This window comes from Silene latifolia, chromosome 10 (assembly GCF_048544455.1).
Source record: "Silene latifolia isolate original U9 population chromosome 10, ASM4854445v1, whole genome shotgun sequence".
NCBI classification, from domain to species: Eukaryota; Viridiplantae; Streptophyta; class Magnoliopsida; order Caryophyllales; family Caryophyllaceae; genus Silene; species Silene latifolia.
The window spans coordinates 96,593,544-96,616,807 of NC_133535.1; the positions used below are offsets into that span (position 1 = coordinate 96,593,544).

The window sequence follows — 23,264 nt, forward strand, 5'->3', positions numbered from 1 at the left end:
TATCAGCGGGTCACGGAATAAACCGTCATGGTATAAGGAACCCAGGATGATTTTGGTAATGGTCAAAAATATTTTCCATGAACATGAATTAAAATGGTAAAAACTGGAAATGAAAAGAAGGAAAAATAAGATAAAATGGATCCAACAACAGTTCACCAGTAGCACACGCACCAGCTATGACAAACTACTTTGCTAGCACCGCCAGCTTGTTAACAACATTGCTCATATCCTTTGTGAAACATATTTACAATGGCTTCACATCTTTTATCAATGAAAGAAAACTAGCCAAGAAAGAAAAAGGCAAACAACCAGTGAGGAGCACTAGTAGAATTATACCCTACAGTGGTGGTTCTAATAGCCCAATAGTGGCGGTTTCTTAGCGACATGATTGCTGGGGTCATATATTTTGTGTCGGTTGTAAAACCGCCACCATAGGGTAAGCTATTGTGTCGGTTGTGAGTTCAAAACCGCCGCCCTATGGTATGCTATGGTCTCGGTTATGAGTCTGAAACCGCCACTATAGAGTAACCTATGGTGTCAGATTTAAAACCAGAACCGCCACTATCGGGTTACCGAATGTAACTACGGTGGCGGTTCTAACTTCAAAAACGCACATCACAGCTTATCTATTGTGGCAGTTCTAACTTTAAATTTGCTACCTAAATATTCGTGTAATGTCTAATAAATTTTACAATCTAGATATCAAAATGAACAAATAATACATATACAAGAATGCAACCAACTACCAAAACACTTGCATATCACCCGATATAAAAAATTATGTCGTTCAAAAATTATACATCGAAGTGTAAAAATAATCACATATACACCTTAGAATATAGACTAATCAACATTACATATTCTCTAAACATTTGGCAGCCTACACTTCTTTAACATCCTTCATATCATCAATTGACGCGCGTTTAAATCTGCGATGATACATTGCACAAAACCAATAGTAAGAAAATCAAACCAAACATTATTAAATCAATGTATAACTTTACTAAAAATTAGCCTAAGACAGTATAAATAGTGAACTACCAATACAACCTTATGATAGACAAATAATCGCACAAATTGTTTGAGCAATTAACAACCAAGATAGACAAAAGGAAAGTAAAAAGGAATGTATGAGTAAAACCTGAAATAATCGCACAAATTGTTTGAGCAATTAACAACCAAGATGTTTTCTAAATTAATTATGATAGCAAAGATATTAATAGTAGAGCGCTGAGTCTAACACTCATGCCCCCGACTTACTAAAATATTAGGGTGTTTCATAACGTGGGAAATGCTAGGCTATCTCTAAATTATACGCGTAATGCTTATGGGTTATAACCAATAGGTAGCAGCACGACATATAGGTTGAAGTGTTGAACGACATCAAAATGCGAGATTGTTGACTCAACAACAAAAGGACACTTCAATACAAAAATTAGGGAATATAAATTACATCTATGTGAAACAGTAGAGTGAGCACCACATATCAAACAATGAAACAAAGTAACACCGTAAAAGGGTACCTATCTATATAGGGGACAAAAGAGTACCTTGATGAGAAAGGAAGTGATCAGTCGTGATGATTAGAAAATACTCAGCATTGACTTGAAACAAAAACTATAGAAAGACTATTCAAAAGAATTCAACTTCCATGGATTTAGATTCCCACATTATGTAGAAAATACTCAGCATTAACTTGAGGAACGAACATATCACTGCATCTTCTACCAAATGACTGAAATTAATAGTGACATGTAGAGCAAATCCATTTCTCTATCCAATATCTTTTCCTCCCCATTCACTTGAAAAAGGGCTTCATTAACAATAGCAATTCTTGATTAAATGAGTTATAACTCAGCAGGTTTTGTAGACCTAATAGATACACTACATAGGCTGCATGCTTTTATACTCTTCTCTCACTCTTCATTGCTTATAAGCTGGTCCTCCTCAAAAAATAGACAAAAGAAAATTTATAAGAGTATACTCATAAACAACTCATTATCTCCCCAAAGGCCTGAATTCATTCCTCAAACAACTCCACATTTAATTGGAACTTAAATCACCCCCTGCCTTCATCACTCATAAACTGGTAAATTTATTTTGAGCCTAGAACAAGATTTCATCATCCTATACAAAATACATCATTTGACATGCGCCTTTTATACAAAATATTCTCACTTATTACTCTCCCCTTGAATCCCTCCTCCATTTCCAACACCCCTTCTTCTATCACTAACCATCATCATCTTTCTCCCGGCCATTACAATCCCCACCTTGACCTGCCCGTCACAGGAACCTTACAACCACGACGTTGCCGCTCTGTCTTCACTTACACCACCCTATCCGACCCTCCTTTATCCTCCTCCCCTTTATTAGATTTGACTTCTGCCCTCCCTCGTTCCTCAATTTTGTCAACCACCATATCGTCATCCTCTCTAACAGCTTTTGCCTCACCCATTATAACTAATCTGAAAACCTAGCCGACAATAGAATTCGCATTCCTAGGAAGTTCTAGTTCATGTGGATTCTGCCAACTAAGCAACCTACAACTTTTGTTTTTCGCAAGAATTACAGTTCTCTGTTTTGGTAAGCACCAAACAACCACTAAGATGATATTTTATCTCTTCCTAAGAAAAAGGCAGAATAGAGAAGTACGAGATTTGGTGTTAAATAAATTTGAACACAAGTAATAAATAATTAAGGGTGGGTAGCCTTCAAATTTTAGGGAACTACCCAAAAAAAACGAAGATTGACAGGAGTGGAAAAAAAATGTTAAGCAGATAAAATGATTAACCAAGAGGAAGCAATGATGAGAGGCATGATATTAAAATATCGAAACCTATTATCAATGAGAAAACAATGAAGAAAAGAAAGGAATAAGAATTAGGGTTATTAATGAGAAAACAAGGAAGCAATGTTGAGTTATTAATTTGAAACAAAAAACTATAGAAAGACTATTCAAAATAATTCAACTTCCATGGTCTCTGACTGCCCCAAAGAGGAGTCAGTCCTTTAAGAAAGATCGAATTTCTAAATTAATACAATTATTTCAAACAATTACATTAAACTTGGTTAGATTGACAACAAAAACATTAAATAACTACCTAACACAAATAATAAGGGAAATCCATCATGTCTTTTGGAAAGCAAGGCTACATCCAAAACTAGCATTTTATAAGATATAAAACAACCTAACACTAATAATGCATCAAGTTAACTAAAATTCATCACTTTAGCAGTATCCGTTCTTACCTTCACCTGTAAAAAAAATAGTCTAAATAATTGTGCAATTTGGTCTAAAACCTCGTACTCAAAATCTTAATGAACACAAGTGAACATGATTTCATTAAACAACCAAGAATAAACAAACTGACTTGCATAGAAACTGTGAAATGTTAAACTAAAATATGAAATGAAGACAAAAATTCAAGCAAAGGAAATAAAATATAGAAAAAACTTACAGCAAGGGTCAAAGACTTGAGCCCTTATAGTTTGTGAGCTCAATTATCTAGCTTTCACGGATTTCACCATCTAGGGCCTCTACACAAAAAATATCATCACACTTTCATCAAATATGGTTCGAATTTCGTATAATAGAGCAATATATAAGTAGATAAACACAATATAATCAATACACTTATAAATACTCGACGGAACAAAACTAATTTCAAGAAATACTCGACGGAACAAAAATAATTTGAAGACAAACATTGGAAACCTAAATAAACAAGGGCTATATTTCAATTGAAAACCTTAATTTCTTTTGACGGAAGTAGAAGAAACAGTTGAAATAACTTATTCAAAAGAATACCACAGAAACAATCCAAGTAATACCTTTGATGATATGGGCTCCAAATCAATCTTTGGCAGTGGTGGTTTCATTCTCTCTTTCATGGTCTAATTCAATCTTCCTCTGAAAATGGCGAGCATTAAGGTGAGTGTAAAATTCTTGGTGAGTTGATAGGCATTCAAGCACCAAACTGATCCATTGAAAAAAAAATATCAGGGAAGGGACGACCAGCAATATGGTCCTCGACAAAAAATAATATCTTAGGAAAGGGATGATCAGTTTAGGCGGCGCGTTATGTGGTTGGAGTGCTGGGTAGTTGCAATACCAACATGTTATTCAATACTCAATGGTCCATTGAAATCCATATACGTTATTCAAATTTAGCTTCCAGTTCTTCCCCAAACCGATTCAAAATCAACAACAAAAAACTGAAAACCTGTTGAATAATTGTAAAATGAAACCTAATTGATTAAACCAGTTGAATATAGAGATCGCACCTTTGTAAGGATGGACTGACGGATGATAGAAAGAGGGATCGATCGGTAGAGGATTCTAGGTTTAGAAATTGGCGATGCTTGGTTATTCTCGTTTGCAACAAAGACGGCGTGATAATGGCGGTTGACGGTGGCATGCATAGTCCGTTGTAACTAAGACCGCCACAAATGACTTATAGTGGCGGTTTTGACAAAGAACCGCCACAAATTACTTTTTTAAACGCTTCGGTTCTTAATTAAAACCGCCACAATAGACCTTTTAAAGCATAAATAATCTGTTCTTGCCAATTTATTTTGTTTTGCGTCGTTTTTATTAAAACCGTCACAATAGCCGCGACACGGTAGGGGTTTTTTCTACTTATACTTAGTTGTTCTTTTCAGTTGTTTTGAAGTTGTATCCCTTTTTACTAGGTTTTATATAAACTGTATGAATACATTTAATAAACGTTCTGTTATGTTCTATTTGATTAACTTACCTCGGGCAACCGAGATGGTAACGCTCTTACTTACTAGGGAAGGTCTTGTTAAGGCTCCTTGGTAAGTGGTAAGTAGGGGTGTTACATCCATTAGTATAACCTAACATGTGAAAGTTTCCTAAGTCGGATGTTTATCCCAATATCAAGTAATTGATGTCGAGTTGGATTTATGTTGATTTGCATGCAAAAACGTGAATTAAGCATCCATTTACTGAGTTAGGTTATGATGCTTAACACGGTCCATTTGTTTTGGAAAAGTGTGTTTAAATAACAAAGTGTAAAATTAATTTGTCAATCTGATCCATGTGTATTCGGGTTTACTCGTAATCGGTATCGTCCTAGACAAGTGCTGAAATAAAGTAGAACAGTGTCAGGCATGGCAGCCCAGTAGGGGCGCGAGCCGTATGGCAGTGCAAGGAGGCTTCCTCTGGTTTTGTGAAAGATTGTTAAATTTGTTGTAAAAGGTTATTAAAAACCGCTTTTATTGAAGAGTCTGTTAAGACCGCTTTAATGCTAATATTTTGAATATGATTTGCATGGCTCGAGATATGTACCATTATGTTGATAATATTCCATGTCGGGTTCGGATTTGCAAGCTTCACATGAATAGTTTGTAAATAAAATGTGTATGTTTAACCGTTTCGTCACCGTACTCGAATTAAATCGACGTGGCATATATGTTGGCCAAGGATGACATATGATGTGGTCAAGACGAACATGAAAATGTAAGAAAAAAAGATGAAAGACAAATGTTTGATATGACTAATTATGTTAAGTTCGTTGCTTTCTAATTAGTCAAAATTTGTCATCATACTCGGATTAAACCGACATAGTATAAAGAACCAAAGATGATTATATATATGACTAAAATGCTTGCAAATGTGAATAAGTAAAGAAAAATTATAAATAAAAGAAAAGGGTGTTAAAATACCCGTTAATTTGTAATTAACCAACAATATCAGCGGGTCACGGAATAAACCGTCATGGTATAAGGAAACCAGGATGATGTTGGTAATGGTAAAAAATATTTGCCATGAAAATGAATTAAAATGGTAAAAACTGGAAATGAAAAGAAGGAAAAATAAGGTAAAATGGATCCAACAACAGTTCACCAGTAGCACACGCACCAGCTATGACAAACTACTTTGCTAGCACCGCCAGCTTGTTAACAACATTGCTCATATCCTTTGTGAAACATATTTACAATGGCTTCACATCTTTTATCAATAAAAGAAAACTAGCCAAAAAAGAAAAAGGCAAACAACCAGTAAGAAGGAGAGAAGAGAAGCACTTGGCCTTACGCCTTTTATTAACAAAAGAAACCTTTTAAGTTATAACTCTTATATAGTATTATTCTTATTTTTTGACTGAAATTATGTAACTGAGAAATATGACTACCTCTTCTTCGATTTAAGAGCTCAACTTTTCTTAACTTCAGCATAAAGCATGACCCTGGATCCATAATTATAACATTGTTTTCTTCTAGTTCAACAATATAATGTGAGACCAACCTAATTCGACTAAAAATTGAAATTAAACCATAATGCCGATTGCCGACACTAGTATTCAGTCTCCTTATAATTTAGACTACTCTAAACCCAAATAGCTCTGGCCTCCTTCAAAACGAGAAAACGTTTATGGTCATTGATCTACCTATATGATCGCCAAAAACACAAAAAGTCAGAAAAGGTAGTCTCACAATTTTATTATTAATTTGTACTTTATCATTAGCGTAGTCGTTGTGCTATTCTTTTCTGATGAATTATTAATGAGAGAAAACGTTAGGTTTACCACATGCATTAATTTTATATAGAGAGTGCAAAATGACACGATATTTATGGGCTTGCTCTCGAAGTTATGTCATTGGAACTTGGAAGTGATTGTCGCTATCTCTTAGGAAGCATGATGATTATTGATGCGTGTCATTTATATGATGTTTTATACCTCATTTTACACGCATTTCAGAGCTCATTTGTGTAGTTTAAGCTACCATTTCCCCTATTTCCGTCTATTTTCGTGTTTTTGTACATTATTGCAGAAATGTGAAGAATTCAGCCGAAATCGAGCTAAATCCGTCCCCGAGTATCTTGCATAGCATTTGACATGAAGTTACTTACTCAAGGAACGAGCTTGGTGCGCATTTCGAGGCCCAAAAGACAAATCCACGAGAATTTAAAAGCGGATTACCAGCTAAAGCAGTCGATCTACTGTCCCCCTTAGTCGATCGACCAACCCACGACAAGCAGAAGCTACTGTATACTGCAGCTCAGTCGATCGACCGGTCACCTCAGTCGATCGACCACACCGCTACTCAGACGAGAATTAAAATATCGAGGAATAGCAAGCCCATAATACATAAGGTTTTGGAATAAGAACTACGTTGTATTCTATATAACGTAAGCTAGGTTATTCAGTTTTGCATCTAGTTTTTAGCATACAGTTCTTAACACAATTAAACATTCATTAGTTAGATTATTTCCGTCAATAAAGTTACTCTTTTGCAATCGGTTTTGGATCCTTTTCTCTGCAATTCCAATCGGTATTCTTCTGCTAATATTTCAGTTTGCTTTATTATCGTTTGTAGGATATAATTGCTAGTTAGTATCCAAAGCCAATTATCGTTTATCGCTATTTGTTATTTGATTACTTTAAGCATGAATTCAATAGTTTATTTCGTTATGATTATTGTTGTTTTTATCAGCACCATGAGTAGCTAAATTAATTGTGCTAGGATGTAGGGGAATTATAATGTAGGCGGCATTAGAATTAGGGAGCCCTAATCGCTTGTTGGTCGATCGACCACCTTACCCGGTCGATCGACTGACGTCGTGAGCTTTATTACGTTTTAATTGTTTTAATTGTTATTTTTGACGAATCGAATGCATGCGATTAGTTGAATGTTTAGTATATGACTGACCCATTAGATCGAAAGATAGGGAAGGTTAATAGACTACCAATTAAAATGACTAAACTTTGCTGAGATCGAAAGATAGGTATCGTTTAGATTTTTTAGTCACTCTTCAGGACGAAAGTCAGTATTAGTGATATTAGGGACCTGTAGCGAGATCGGAAGATGCTACCTGTGAGAGTGGACCGAGATGACCTCTTATTTTCCCATCTCACGTAATTGTTTTAGGACTATCTAGTTTGCTGCCGCCGAACCTATAATGAACCGACCATCCTAGTACTTCTTTTATATATATTTCCATCCGTTTATTTAGTTTACTTTGTTTTATTGCATTTAGCTATAGATCAACTCAATTCAAAACCCCCACATCATTGTTACTTTGAGACCGAAATTAGACAACTAGAAATTACGTCTGCCTCTCTGTGGTTCGACCCGACTGCCGCTAGCTATAGTTGTAGTTGGAGATTATAAATTTATTTTTGACACCTCACGACGGGTATCAAATTTTGGCGCTGTTGCCGGGGAGGCAATTGTTCTAATTTTTTTTTTTTTTATTTAGTCTTTCTTAGTTTAAGGGACATCCGTTCCTTAAACTTTTCTTATATTCTTTTTGTAGTTTCTTCTTATGCGCAGGTCACAGGGTGGTGAACTAGTACCGTTCAATCCTGAGATTGAGAAATCCTTGCGTGAGTTGAGATGATCATCAAGGGTATTACCGACAGAGGAAGAGCTGAGTACTCTGTCAAGTTACTACGAGAACGCTCTGTTCGAAGAAGATCCACCTACATCTCCTGCTTCTAATTCATCAGCTGAGACCGTCACTTCTCCAGACTTCCTAGAGATGGCTGAGGAAGCGACTATTGCCAGTCACTCTGAGCCGACAGCTGAGAATCTCTATAAGGGATTTGCTTTACCAAGGACGGACCGAAAATTCGAGCCGAAGCCGTCCTATATCAACTTGGTTGAGAGAAACCAGTTTGGAGGAGCTGCGAATGAAGATGCAGCTAAGCATATGGAGATATTTATTGATTATTGTTGCTTTATACCCCCGCCGACCGGTGTGACTCAGGACCAGATAAAGGAGACCATGTTTATATTCTCACTCCGCGATGCTGCAAGGGAGTGGTACAGAGATCTGGATCGAGCTGCTCATGGGATCACCGATTGGAATTCTTTGGCCTTGGCATTTTACAAGAAATACTTCTCTGCCTCGAAGACGAATGCCATTAGAGCTCAGATCACGAGCTTTAAACAGGGACCTGATGAGAACTTTCATGAAGCATGGGTCCGTTTCAAGAAGCTGGTGCGAACTATTCCGCACCATGGGTTCGAAAAATGGAGTCTTTGCAATCAGTTCTATAACGGGCTGAATGACGATCAGAGGGCTATTTTGGATGCTACAGCCAATGGCCGATTTGCTAAGAATATGGGAGAGACTAAGGGGTGGAAGATCATTGATGACCTAGCCACCCATAAAGCTGAATATGGGAATTCGAGAGGCAATCAGAGGAGGAGTGCTGAATCCCCTTCTGTAGCTGCATTAGAGGCTCTCACGGCGAGGTTTGACAAATACGAGTTGGGAGGAGCTTCAAAAGGAGGGATGTATCATGTGAATGTTGTTTCAGACGGTCCTTTCGTCGTAGAAGATGTGGAGCCGAGGGACATGTTTGAAAAATTGTCCTAGTCCCTTTGAGTCTTGTGCTGCCTTTCAACATTATAGGCAGACAAACACGTACTATGAGCCGAATGTCCACCCAAACTTGAGGTGGAGTAGCCAAAATGTCCTGAATCCGACTCAATCTCCACAGCAGCAGCAGCAGCAGACTTATATGCCTCCTCATAAGCAACAACAGTACCAAAAACCTCCCTATGTGCCGCAGCAGCAACAATCCCAAAATTCCGACTTTGCTGAGCTGAAGAATATGTTGCAAAAGGAGTCCCAAGCTAGAGAGGTCGGAATGAAACTGCTAGAGAGCCAAATTGCCCAATTGGCTAGCAAGAACACAACTCGAGCTCCGGGACACTTATCGACTCAAACTGACCAAAAAGAGACCCTTAATGCCATCACTTTGAGGAGTGGGTCTACTCTTGAGGGGCCTGCTATGGTCGAGGACGCTGCTGAAAAAGATGAGGCGGAACCGAGTCAAAAGAAAGCTGGAACGAAAAGTGGAAAGAAAAAGGCGTCTACCAGGTATATCAGTCGATCGACTGACATACCCGGTCGATCGACTGAAGTGCGAGTTACAGGAGCTTCTGGTCCTGTTCAAGTCAGTCGATCGACTGACCTCACTAGTCGATCGACTGAGGCCGCTGCTAATAGTGAACCTTTTCGTCCTCCGATGCCCGACAACTTGAGGGATCACTTGTTTCGGGGTACGACAGTCCCGAAAATATTGGGGCAAGACCCGAGTCTTTGTTGGTCGATCCGGTTCAAAACGACCCAATGTCGATCAATGGTTCCCATTTGAGACGGTCTGAAGAGGGGTCAAGCTTCAACAAGGAGAAGGTAGTGGACTTCCAGCCTAAGTCCACGGATGCCGGCATGAGAGATTTAGAGGAGAGGGCTAAGTTGCTACTTACATTTTTATCCGAGAGCGACTAGTGCTAGTCTTTGAAGGAACAGGTATCTTTCAATAAATTTGAAAAAGTTATTCGTAGCTTAAATGTACAAGTTCCTTTCCTTGAGTTGGTCAATCAAGTGCCTGCTTACACTAAATTCATGAAACAACTCTTGTCTAAGAAAAATTCACTTGAAACTGTGCATACTGTCGCATTAACTGAGGAGACATGCTCTTATTTGTCTCATACTGCACCCCTTAAGCTAGAAGACCCAGGAAGTTTTTCTGTTCCGTGTAATATTGGCACCTTTTCTATTGAGAAAGCCTTATGTGACCTAGGAGCCAGTATTAGTGTCATGCCTTTGAGTCTAGCCAGGAAGCTGAAGTTGAATAGGTTTGCAGTAACCAACATGACAGTACAGATGGCCGATCGCTCTGCGGTCCAGCCAATAGGAGTCTTAGAGGACATCCCCGTGCAAATAGGGAAGTTCTTCTTCCCTGTTGACTTCGTGGTATTAGATATGCCCGAAGATGCACACATACCTATCATACTAGGTAGACCATTTCTGCACACTGCTGGTGCAGTTATTGATGTTGGCTCTGGGACCTTGACCTTTAAAGTGGGGAAGCATTCCATTGTCTTTGCCCATACAGCTAGGAAGAAAGACCCCATGTGGCATGTCACTTGCAATACGGTTTCTGAAAAGAAATCTTATTTTATACTCCCTGATATGCCTGTCTCTATTCCTACTCCTGTTGTGACACCTCCGCCCCAGGTTAGGAGCAAAGTGGAGGAAGATTCTTCTGTTTTAGACATTGCAGGAGCTGGTTTGGGGAAGGAAGAGCCGCAAGTTGCTCCAGCTGTGAAGGAGCCAATCGTTTCAAGAGGCGGTCTAGGATGTCTTAGCTATGGCACGGATGAGGAGCTTGAAGATGAGCCAGTCAAAGTGAGAGAGTCCGACCTGGACTTTGATGAGCTAGAAGAGGTCATTGACTGGGGAGATGATGAAGCTGTTGATCCGTTGAGCTCTACGGATGTTGGAATTGAGAAGAGTGCCGCTGGGAAGATGAGCACCGTTGAGGCTACCTCTTGTAGCCAGAAGCCAGTCAAGTGGGCCATTCCGTGGCCGTTCTTGATCAACTATTAGTTGATTGAGATTTCTTCAAAACATTTACAATTTATTGCTTTTGAACCTTTTTATTGCTTTTGTGTGCGCGAGACTTCGCATTTAATTTTGTTGCTTAGGATTTTTAAGCACTTTAGACTTTACTTTGGGTTTTGCGCAATTTTGGGCGCGTATTATTGTGCACTTGCAGGTTTTTAGACCTCATTAGCTCAAGTAATTGAGCAAATACGAAGAAATCAGAAGTTACAGCAGTATTTTCAGTCGATCGACTGGTCTGCAGTTCCCAAGAGCTACTGTTCCTTTCGCCTGGGTCGATCGACTGAGTGATATGGTCGATCGACCGCCCTGCACTGCTGTACTTGTTCACGACCTCTCCTCTGCTGTGGTTGGTCGATTTGCGGAATTAAGGGAGTTTTCTACTACACTTTATCTTCCGTCAAATTATTTATTTCTTCTATTTTCTCAATTGTGCACATAATTACCGCTTCATTATTGTCTTCTCGATTTTATGCGTGGTATTTGTTTGTTTTTCAGGTACTTATTGGTAGCACTGCTGGCTACTGAAACCTCCTAGCTCACGCTGGTTTGGGGAGGTTTCCTTTTGCTGCGCTTAAAGTCTTGTGAGTTCCCGTGTTTTACTTCTTGTCATATTTATTTATTTTCTCGCAAATTCCCGTTTCTTTTTTCTTTCATTACATGATTTTGCACAATGGGGACATTTTGCGATTTGGTTTGGGGAAGGGTTTTGCATCGCATTTCATTTGCTTGCATTCACTTTTACATTTTGTTTTGCATTGTTTATTTCATTTCTCATATATACAAAAAATCCAAAAAAAATGAAAAAAATTGAAAAAAAAATTTCAAAAATTTCAAAAAAATGCATGTTTATTTTAGCATATAGGTCGAGTTGGAACGGTAGTATCTCAATGATGACATTGCATTTGCAGCTGTTTTGCCTGAGCCTTGCTTAATTGACATGTTATTAGTAGAATCATATGCATAGTCTACGAGTTTTCGTTAAAGTTCTTGCTGAACTTGAGACTTGACTTTGATTTTCGGCAAGCTACATCATTTTCTGAGGTTTAGAGCTTATAACTGGTGATATTCATGACCAGTTCATCTAGGAATGTGAGTAGTACTCCTTATGAGACATGTTACACTAATGTGCATAAATATGAACTTGATCTGCTTAATTCCTGTATGCATTCGGTTTGTGGGTTGTTGACACATGTGGTAGAGGTTTCCTTTTTCTCATTTTACCCATAAGCTCCACACTGCCAAAAATAGTTTTTTTGTCCCGATTACTACATCCTACATTTAGCCTGCCTTTGTCAAGCTAGTAGACTAGTTTTGGGATTGTTACTATGTTTTTGGTGGCATTTGCTCTTTGATTGAGATGTTGATGGAAGAGATGGAAAAGGGGAAGAAAGAAAGAAAAAAAAAGGAAAGAATACAAAGAAAAAAAATGATTCGAAAAAGAAAAAAAGAGTTATGTACTGTTCATTACGGTCGATCGACTGCCATACCTGGTCGATCGACTGGGGTCCGAAGAAAGAGAAAAAGAAATCAATTCGCATGATTTAAGTTTTATTCTAAGGCGATTTTTGCTCCCATGTTTTATTTATATCTTATAGGGAGTTGATTGATTATATTTATTTCGGAGATTGTGAGTTTTGTGCTTGCTATAGCACCGTTTCGATTGATTTTGAGCAAGAAGTTGGATGTTGCCATATGGTTCCGTTTTGGTACTAGCTTGATCACCTGTACCTCCACTCTCCCATAAATGTTTTGCCTCTTCTTACCCATACCTCACATATCCATATATATACCTCGGCATGTGTCATGGTCTTTTGTTCGGTTGGAATGCATATGTACGGTCATAGAGATTGCTTTCATATTATACTGCAGGCATGTTCTTATAGGTCGTAGTTAGGTGAGAGTCTTTACAAAATGAATTCTTTCTATCCTCTTATATATTCACCTGTGCTTATGAGTGATTCAAGCGACCCGTGAGAGTCCGATTTGATAAGTCTCTATAGTCGACGGTTCAGCAGTTTTTAACGACTTCATAACTCGTTTGCATTATTCATACGCTAATTGATTGTGGGTTATTGCATTAAAATGGTTTAGGCTTTACAGTTTGCAATTCGCTCTGAGATTGAACTCGTTCCATTAGGTCATTAGATCGAGTCTAGTTCTTGCTTGGGGACAAGCAAGGGTTTGGTTTGGGGAAGTTTGATGCGTGTCATTTATATGATGTTTTATACCTCATTTTACACGCATTTCAGAGCTCATTTGTGTAGTTTAAGCTACCATTTCCCCTATTTCCATCTATTTTCGTGTTTTGTACATTATTGCAGAAATGTGAAGAATTCAGCGGAAATCGAGCTAAATCCGTCCCCGAGTATCTTGCATAGCATTTGACTGAAGTTACTTACTCAAGGAACGAGCTTGGTGCGCATTTCGAGGCCCAAAAGACAAATCCACGAGAAGTTAAAAGCGGATTACCAGCTAAAGCAATCGATCGACTGGCCCCCTTAGTCGATCGACCAACCCACGACAAGCAGAAGCTACTGTATACTGCAGCTCAGTCGATCGACCGGTCACCTCAGTCGATCGACCACACCGCTACTCAGACGAGAATTAAAAGATCGAGGAATAGCAAGCCCATAGTACATTAGGTTTTGGAATAAGAACTACGTTGTATTCTATATAACGTAAGCTAGGTTATTCAATTTTGCATCTAATTTTTAGCATACAGTTCTTAACACAATTAAACATTCATTAGTTAGATTATTTCCGTCAATAAAGTTACTCTTTTGCAATCGGTTTTGGATCCTTTTCTCTGCAATTCCAATCGGTATTCTTCTGCTAATATTTCAGTTTGGTTTATTATCGTTTGTAGGATATAATTGCTAGTTAGTATCCAAAGCCAATTATCGTTTATCGCTATTTGTTATTTGATTACTTCAAGCATGAATTCAATAGTTTATTTCGTTATGATTATTGTTGTTTTTATCAGCACCATGAGTAGCTAAATTAATTGTGCTAGGATGTAGGGGAATTATAGTGTAGGCGGCATTAGAATTAGGGAGCCCTAATCGCTTGTTGGTCGATCGACCACCTTACCCGGTCGATCGACTGACCTCGTGAGCTTTATTACGTTTTAATTGTTTTAATTGTTATTTTTGACGAATCGAATGCATGCGATTAGTTGAATGTTTAGTATATGACTAACCCATTAGATCGAAAGATAGGGAAGGTTAATAGACTACCAATTAAAATGACTAAACTTTGCTGAGATCGAAAGATAGGTATCGTTTAGATTTTTTAGTCACTCTTCAGGACGAAAGTCAGTATTAGTGATATTAGGGACCTGTAGCGAGATCGGAAGATGCTACCTGTGAGAGTGGACTGAGAGGACCTCTTATTTTCCCGTCTCACGTGATTGTTTTAGGCCTATCTAGTTTGCTGCCGCCGAAACTATAATGAACCGACCATCCTAGTACTTCTTTTATATCTATTTTCATCCGTTTATTTAGTTTACTTTGTTTTATTGCATTTAGCTATAGATCAACTCAATTCAAAACCCCCACATCATTGTTACTTTGAGACCGAAATTAGACAACTAGAAATTACGTCTGCCTCTCTGTGGTTCGACCCGACTGCCGCTAGCTACAGTTGTAGTTGGAGATTATAAATTTATTTTTGACACCTCACGACGGGTATCAATTATATCGATTGCAGAGGCTGTTTGAGAATATTACGTAGAGTATTATATGATGATATTACGATATCAGAATAATATTGTTATATAAAATTATATTCGGGTTACCAAGTTTAGGAGATTACAAATTTAGATTAAGAGTATGTCAAGTACTATATATATGTCGTCTTCTATTGTCAGTGTAACACGAACGAATATCAATAATATGACAATTACTCTTATGCAATTCTCCCCTCTCAATTTCTATTATGGTATCAGAGCAAGTGTGTCGAAAGGTCACGTGTTCAAATCATGGCAGTCTCTAACAACTCACGAAGTGGAAATTGAGCACATGGTATGAGGGGGCTTGTGCACTAACCACTCTTCGAGCCCATGGGCACTCAAGTGAGGGGGTGTGTAATAAGAATAAATATAATAGTTGGGGTTCAACCATAACCTTAAGGTTTTGGTTGATATGGTTCATCTATTATGGTATCAAAGCCTTATGCTCTTAAGGCCTAAAATATAAAATTTCGCCGCCTGCCGGTGGGCTAATGAATTATGAAGCTTACCGGCGGGATTTTCAATAATTTACGTATTTGCTTTATTTTCCGCTGAATTCAAAAAAAAATTAGGAATTGCTTTTTATCCTTAGTCATGTTACTGTACTCCAATTCAATGTGCAGTAATCCCATGACTATTAGTTGGATTTATGGTGGCTCGTGCCATTTCCATATTTACTGACCACTGGTTTTGGTATTTCTACGCCTACTTATGAGCATACTGCCTTTATTTTGTATTATTTCCATTTGATGATTTTTTGGTCAAGTTCGAAAAATTGCGACGTTCTTGACAACGAAAACCTCAACGAGTTCGAAAAGATGCGATGTTCTCGTTTAGGTTGTCTTTTATTGAATTTTGAAGAGTTCGAAAAGAATGATGTTCTCTTCCGATTGATGATTTGTGTCATGTTCGAAAAATTGCGGCATTCCTGGCAACGACATTTCAACGAGTTCGAAAAAAATAAACATTCTCGTTTTGTTTGAATTTTGACGGGTTCTGAAAAGTTACGACGTTCCCGTCCGACGAAGACCGAAGAAGTTTGAATATTTCTTCTTTCATGTTAATGATATTGTGCAAACCCATGGTAATTTTGAAAAATTACCATGGGTTTGAGGGGGATGTTGGAGAATATTATGTAGAATATTATATATGATAATTACGATATAAGAATAATATTGTTATATGAAATAATATTCGGGTGACCAAATTTAGAAGATTACGGGTTTATATTAAGAGTATGTCACGTAGTATATATATGTGAATATGGCATCTTCTATTATCAGTGTAACATGTACGAATATCAATAATACGACAATTACTCTTATGCAATTCTCCCCTCTCGATTTCTATTAGGCCATTTTGTTTTTCTCTTTTTCAATCCGTTGCATCTTGCAAATCATAATCTTTAGCTATCTTTAGAAAATTTGCCGAACATGAACATGTTGGAAAGTGGCGACAACTAGGGATTTAGTGATCCAATGATTAGAATGTGTTATAAGGTTCTTATATTTATTAGTTAGCATGGACTGTCTTCTTGGTTCTAACTAGGGACATAGAGTAATAGTTAATGCCCGATTCTAAGATTCTGCTGTCGAAATTCATTGTGTGATGCTTCATTTTTCTATCATTTGTTATCTACGGGTTGGTCATACAGTTCATATTGCTGGGCTTCTAAGGCTAGATGTAATATCCCGAAAAAAAATATATCATTAAATTTTCTAGTCTTATTATTACTCGTAAATATAGTTAATATCGGAACCACGTGTGTATGAGAGATGGACCGAAATGGATAGCTAGGCCACGTGCCTATCAAAGCATAAAATTTGCATACTCATCAATTGTATAAGCTACGTGCCTTTACATGGCAACAACTACCCTTAATTGATAAGAATTTGAAAGTGCCTTGTTGGCTAAGCAAAATTTTGCTATAAATAGCAGCCCTACGTGAAAGTTTAAAAACTTAAGAGCAAGCTTTGATTTCCGTCATTCACAAGTATAAAAGTAAGAAGTGTTTTATAGTATTTTGTAGATACAACTTACTCCATATATAAGAATAAGGTATGATTTTGGGACTCTTCGTCATAGAAATAAGTAATAATAAGTAGTGATTATTGTATAGTTTATCGACCGTATAATGTTATATTATCATTATGTTACTCACATGTTATATTAACTGTCTTTATATGAAAATGTGACTGTCATGTCAGTACTTCTGTTATAATGTACTATTGGCCAATTGTAGTATTCGGGATACAATTATTGGATAGAGACGACATTATTTTGTCCTATGTACATGGAAGGAGGGGGAGGGGGAAGTATGACCCCATATGAACGATGAGAGGAGGGGGAAGTATGACCCCATATGAACGATAATAATGTTATCCGGCAATGGCCGAGATGGGTCTCAGACCCGGTTTCTTATCCTATGTACATGGAGGTGGGCTTGGCCCGGAGGAGTTTCTGCTCCGTAATGTCTCTCCTTTCAATAATAGTAGACCGGTATAAGAGTGGAATCAGATCTTACATATTGAAATGACAGGTTATGCATGTCTATTTTATGATTCAATTGTACCCATGTGACCTATCACGCAGCCTTGTGAGACATTATTAAAATATTAAAATGAAGGAAGGTAGGGCCGGTGGAGGTGACCGGAGTCATACTCTGCCCGTGGTTGGCTGATTACGTTACTTTAATTCTTTTTCAGGTACAAGTGTTGGGAAGGACAAATGTGAGAAATTTCAGATAGGATTAATGACTTAATAGGATGAATAATGTAATCAAGTTCTTAGTTTATAGCTTTAACAAGTGTATTTATCTTTATTCTTGTAATACCCTTGTATTTTTCGGATGGAAAATACGGTGATGACGCCTTGTAATTCCGCTGCCATTATTTTAATAAAAAGAGCTATTTTGAGCTGCATGTCTGCTTTTCGGGGGCGTTACAAAATGGTATTAGAGCGGTCCTGCAACCGCGTGGTGAGCCTTCGGCCGCACGTCTAGCGGGAAAAAGATCTGTGGGGCTAGTTTATAAAACTCGTAACAAACTAAAATAGAAACCGACTAATAGAGAGTGGGGTAGATATAAAGTGTCTCGGATTACTTGTTTAAGTGACTTGTTTATTAATTGGTACATTGCTTTAATGATGTCTAATTTGGATGTTTTATTCTTTTTTCCTGTGCTTGCATCGCATATAGTTTCCAGTCTCATAATATAGGGTACCCCATAATATATAGGCATATTTATCAGGGTGAGATAGTCAAGTTTCGGAACATTCAACATTTATGATTTCTACACATTGTCTTCCTTCATTACAAATTGTTGTTCCCATTTGAAATTTTATACTTGAATTGTTTCATGTATTAAAAAAATATTTAACTAGTTCAAGCTAGTCCTTGGTGTATTTTCAAAGCATTTTATTGTATATTCAAAAAAAAAATAATTGCTTTATTAAGATTTTGAAAATGAAATTTTTAGTTTTTGTTTTCTTTAACTTTATGCGGTTGGTGAGATGTTATGACTTGTTATTAGAGGCATCTAATAACCGGTTCAGCGCTAACTAACGCATGAATTGAGTTTGTCTTTGAATTGGATTACTCGAATTTTTGTTCGCGATGAGAATTCCTGTCTTTCATTACATAAGGCGCACAATTTCTTTAATCATTTCATAAATGTAATTGAAAGAATTTTATTAAGTTGAATTCTTATTATGATTTTTTGGAGTATTGAGAACGAAGTTTAAACGTTTTCATTTTCTATATTTTCAAGTTTCGGGACGAAACTTATTTTAAGGAGGGTAGAATGTAATATCCCGAAAAAAAATATATCATTAAATTTTCTAGTCTAATTATTACTCGTAAATATAGTTGATATCGGAACCACGTGTGTATGAGAGACGGACCGAAATGGATAGCTAGGCCACGTGCCTATCAAAGCATAAAATTTACATACTCATCAATTGTATAAGCTATGTGCCTTTGCATGGCAACAACTACCCTTAATTGATAAGAATTTGAAAGTGCCTTGTTGGCTAAGCAAAATTTTGCTATAAATAGCAGCCCTACGTGAAAGTTTAAAAACTTAAGAGCAACCTTTGATTTCCGTCATTCACAAGTATAAAAGTAAGAAGTGTTTTATAGTATTTTGTAGATACAACTTACTCCATATATAAGATTAAGGTATGATTTTGGGACTCTTCGTCGTAGAAATAAGTAATAATAAGTAGTGATTATTGTATAGTATTATCGACCGTATAATGTTATATTATCATTATGTTACTCACATGTTATATTAACTGTCTTTATATGAAAATGTGACTGTCATGTCAGTACTTTTGTTATAATGTACTATTGGCCAATTGTAGTATTCGGGATACAATTATTGGATAGAGACGACATTATTTTGTCCTATGTACATGGAAGGAGGGGGAGGGGGAAGTATGACCCCATATGAACGATGAGAGGAGGGGGAAGTATGACCCCATATGAACGATAATAATGTTATCCGGCAATGGCCGAGATGTGTCTCAGACCCGGTTTCTTATCCTATGTACATGGAGGTGGGCTTGGCCCGGAGGAGTTTCTGCTCCGTAATGTCTCTCCTTTCAATAATTGTAGACCGGTATAAGAGTGGAATGAGATCTTACATATTGAAATGACAGGTTATGCATGTCTATTTTATGATTCAATTGTACCCATGTGACCTATCACGCAGCCTTGTGAGACATTATTAAAATATTAAAATGAAGGAAGGTAGGGCCGGTGGAGGTGACCGGAGTCATACTCTGCCCGTGGTTGGCTGATTACGTTACTTTAATTCTTTTTCAGGTACAAGTGTTGGAAAGGACAAATGTGAGAAATTTCAGATAGGATTAATGACTTAATAGGATGAATAATGTAATCGAGTTCTTAGTTTATAGCTTTAACAAGTGTATTTATCTTTATTCTTGTAATACCCTTGTATTTTTCGGATGGAAAATACGGTGATGACGCCTTGTAATTCCGCTGCCATTATTTTAATAAAAAGAGCTATTTTGAGCTGCATGTCTGCTTTTCGGGGGCGTTACATAGATATAGAAAAGTTGTCTGCAGACTCTGTTTATATCATTGTTTGGACGTTACCTCTGCTGCCGTTACATATGGGGAAAACATAAAATGTTGATAAACGAATGGTAGATAATTTTGGAAGACACCTGCAGGTAATTTTGCTATACTTGGTGCATGATAAAATTATTATTTTGCAGATAAAATTATTATTTGCTTTTGATTTTTATGATCTTTTAGTGTATTGAATGATGCTTTAGTCTAACCTGCCATTGATGGTCGGGGTCACAGAAGGTCCTGGTTATTGGCTTTCCTATGATAGTTGGCATTTGCAATACTGATAGAAACTTGTGAATGTTGAATGGGAAAATATTATTATTGATTGTCAAGAGAAATTGTGTGTTAATACAAAGATGTTTAGGCTATATATACAAAAGATATTGGACAACTATTTACGGCAAAGAATAAGGCAAATGATATGTGTGATATCTCCTTCCTCTTTTGGTGAAAGTGAACGTTGGAAGGCAACGTTCTTCTTAAGCAATTAGGCCGTTGATTCTGCTAACACCCCCCCCCCCCCTTCTAAAGTTGGCGCGTGTAGAGACGAAACGCCTAACTTGGAAAGGAGCTCTTCAAAGGAGGCACGTCCAAGCGCTTTTGTAAAGATATCTGCGATTTGAGTGCGGGTGTGGACGTAGCTTGGACGTATTGTCCCTTTCAAAATTTCATCCCGAACGAAGTGACAGTCTATTTCGATATGTTTGGTTCGTTCATGAAAGACGGGATTTTTCGTGATGTGTAGCGCCGAATGATTGTCGCACAATAATGTGATGGGTTGTTTATGTTGAATACCAAGGAAACCGAGTAACCCTTTAAGCCACTTGAGCTCACATGTAGTAAAAACCATAGCGCAATATTCGGCTTCGGTTGACGATAGAGCAACCGTAGGTTGTTTCTTAGTTTTCCAAGAAATAGGAGAGGAACCCAAGAAAACTAAGTAAGCACTGAGTGATCGTCGAGACGTAGGAAATCTAGCATATGATGCGTCGCAATATGCGTGTAGGCATAACTCACTGTCAGACCGAAGTAAAAGACCTTGGCCAGGTGCGTTTTTTGTAACACCCCCATACTCCAAGTGCCTTACCAGGACCACTCAGGTATAAAGATGTTACCATCTCGGTTCCCCGAGGCAATGATAATCATAAGACAATAACGAAACGACATTTAAATAGTATAAGTTTAGTGAAAGAATACAATCCAAAACCAAATGCCCAAAATACGGGTTACATGTTCTCAAAACAACTATCTCATCAACTAAATAAAATGTCGGACAAACTACTCAAGCTACAGCGGAAGACTCTATCATCTGAAGGTGACACATCCCAGCTAGCCCATGTATCTCGATTCATACCTGCTCAACAATTGCTCACCATCCCCGAATGGATCGCCAAAGTTTTTAAAACAATAAACGGGGTCAGTACTAATCACACAATTTATATAACTCAACAACACAACAAACAACACAGCTCAATTGTCACAGATATACTCCGAACTCCATCACCAACTCCACAATACTGACTACACACTAAAGTGTGTAGCCCTGCCAGAGTACCCATCGCAACAGGTTACTCATCGCCGCCAGTGGGGGACCGCAGCCATTACCACCTAAGCCCCGCTCATCTCCGTCGAGCGATAAACCCAAATCCATTAATGTGCACATCTCGTCTGTGGCGGGTTCCACAGAAGGCGAATAATGGGCGTGAAGCCACTCCCGCAAGTGACTCCACTCAGCCAGGGACGCACCCCGAAGAACACAGACAGATACAATCAACCACAACTACTATCAACAATCAAAACCAACAACCGTCACAATACTCGTATGGTAATATACAACAATCACAGAACAAAACCAACACATCATGTGACTAATACTGAGTAGGGAAACCCTACCTGGAATGCAATACAATCAGACGATCTCAACAGCTATTATCAAAAAGCCTCCTCTACGAATCCTCCTCCTAACATAACATCACATATATCACTAACCACACAAAACTAACACAAATCCCCAATTCCCAAAATTAGGGTTTAACAAGACTTAATTAAATATAACAAATTCGGTACGTAGATCTTACCCTCGACGCAAGGATCACAAAGATGTAAAGAAAGATGAATTCCGACCTTCCAAGCTCCGGGATTTGTCAATAATGCGACGAATGCGAAGTACGTAGGTTGAAATCTCTTTTTCAAAGTAATTAGGTTTGTAAAAGCGTATTATAAAAGTGACAAAAGTGTTTATATACTAATTCACATTATTAACAAAACCCGACAAAACATTACCCGTAAACCGGGCTACTCGATCGAGTAACTGAGATACTCGATCGAGTGCCGCCTACTCGATCGAGTACCAAGGCTACTCGATCCAGTACCCTACAGGACATAAACTATTTTAAATTGCAAAACACCCCTACTCGATAGAGTATGGCCTACTCGATAGAGTACCCAGAGACTCATAACACCGTAGTATTACAGTCTTCCCTCCTTAAAAAGAACTTCGTCCCCGAAGTTCAAACCACAACAAAACAAAGACATACTACTACACTCCCGACACAACAACCAAGACAAAACTGAACATAAAAACATGCTACTAACCAAACTCAACCCGACTTAACCATAACAAAACATACCGACACAACACAAAAAGGGTATAAAACTCTTAAAAACTCTTTGCGATCATCTCCTACCCCCCTAAAAGAAACAAGGTTACGTCCCCGTAACCATACATACCTGATCAAAAAGGAAAGGGTAACGCTCTCTCATGGCCTCCTCTGCCTCCCATGTAGCTTCCTCAGTCTCGTGATTAGACCAAAGGATTTTGAGCAAAACTGTCTCACCACTCCTAGTCTTTCTAACCTTCCGGTCAAAGAATCTGCTTAGGCACCTCAAGATAGGACAAGGACTCTAACTCTATGCTCTCCGCCTATAACACATGTGACGGATCACTCACATACTTGCACAACTGAGATACATGAAACACATTATGCACCCTCTCCAACGCAGCTGGTAAAGCCAAACGATAAGCAACCTCTCCAACCCGTTCT

General features: G+C 38.0%; 1 long non-coding RNA gene and 1 other non-coding gene across 3 annotated transcripts; both read right to left on the reverse strand.

Annotated features, from left to right (window-relative positions):
* Window positions 1–733: 733 nt before the first annotated feature.
* LOC141605771 (uncharacterized) lies at window positions 734–4,613 on the reverse strand. 2 transcript variants are annotated; one of them, XR_012526471.1, is made up of 4 exons: window positions 4,288–4,613; window positions 3,835–3,913; window positions 3,462–3,540; window positions 734–929 (listed from the first exon to the last, which is right to left on the reverse strand). It is a non-coding gene; the product is annotated as an uncharacterized LOC141605771 (long non-coding RNA). The 2 variants fall into 2 exon arrangements; XR_012526470.1 differs by having other exon boundaries at window positions 3,835–3,980; window positions 4,288–4,518.
* A 4,277-nt stretch (window positions 4,614–8,890) lies between these two features.
* LOC141609737 (small nucleolar RNA R71) lies at window positions 8,891–8,997 on the reverse strand. The gene has a single exon (XR_012527652.1). It is a non-coding gene; the product is annotated as a small nucleolar RNA R71 (small nucleolar RNA).
* Between the last annotated feature and the right edge of the window lie 14,267 nt (window positions 8,998–23,264).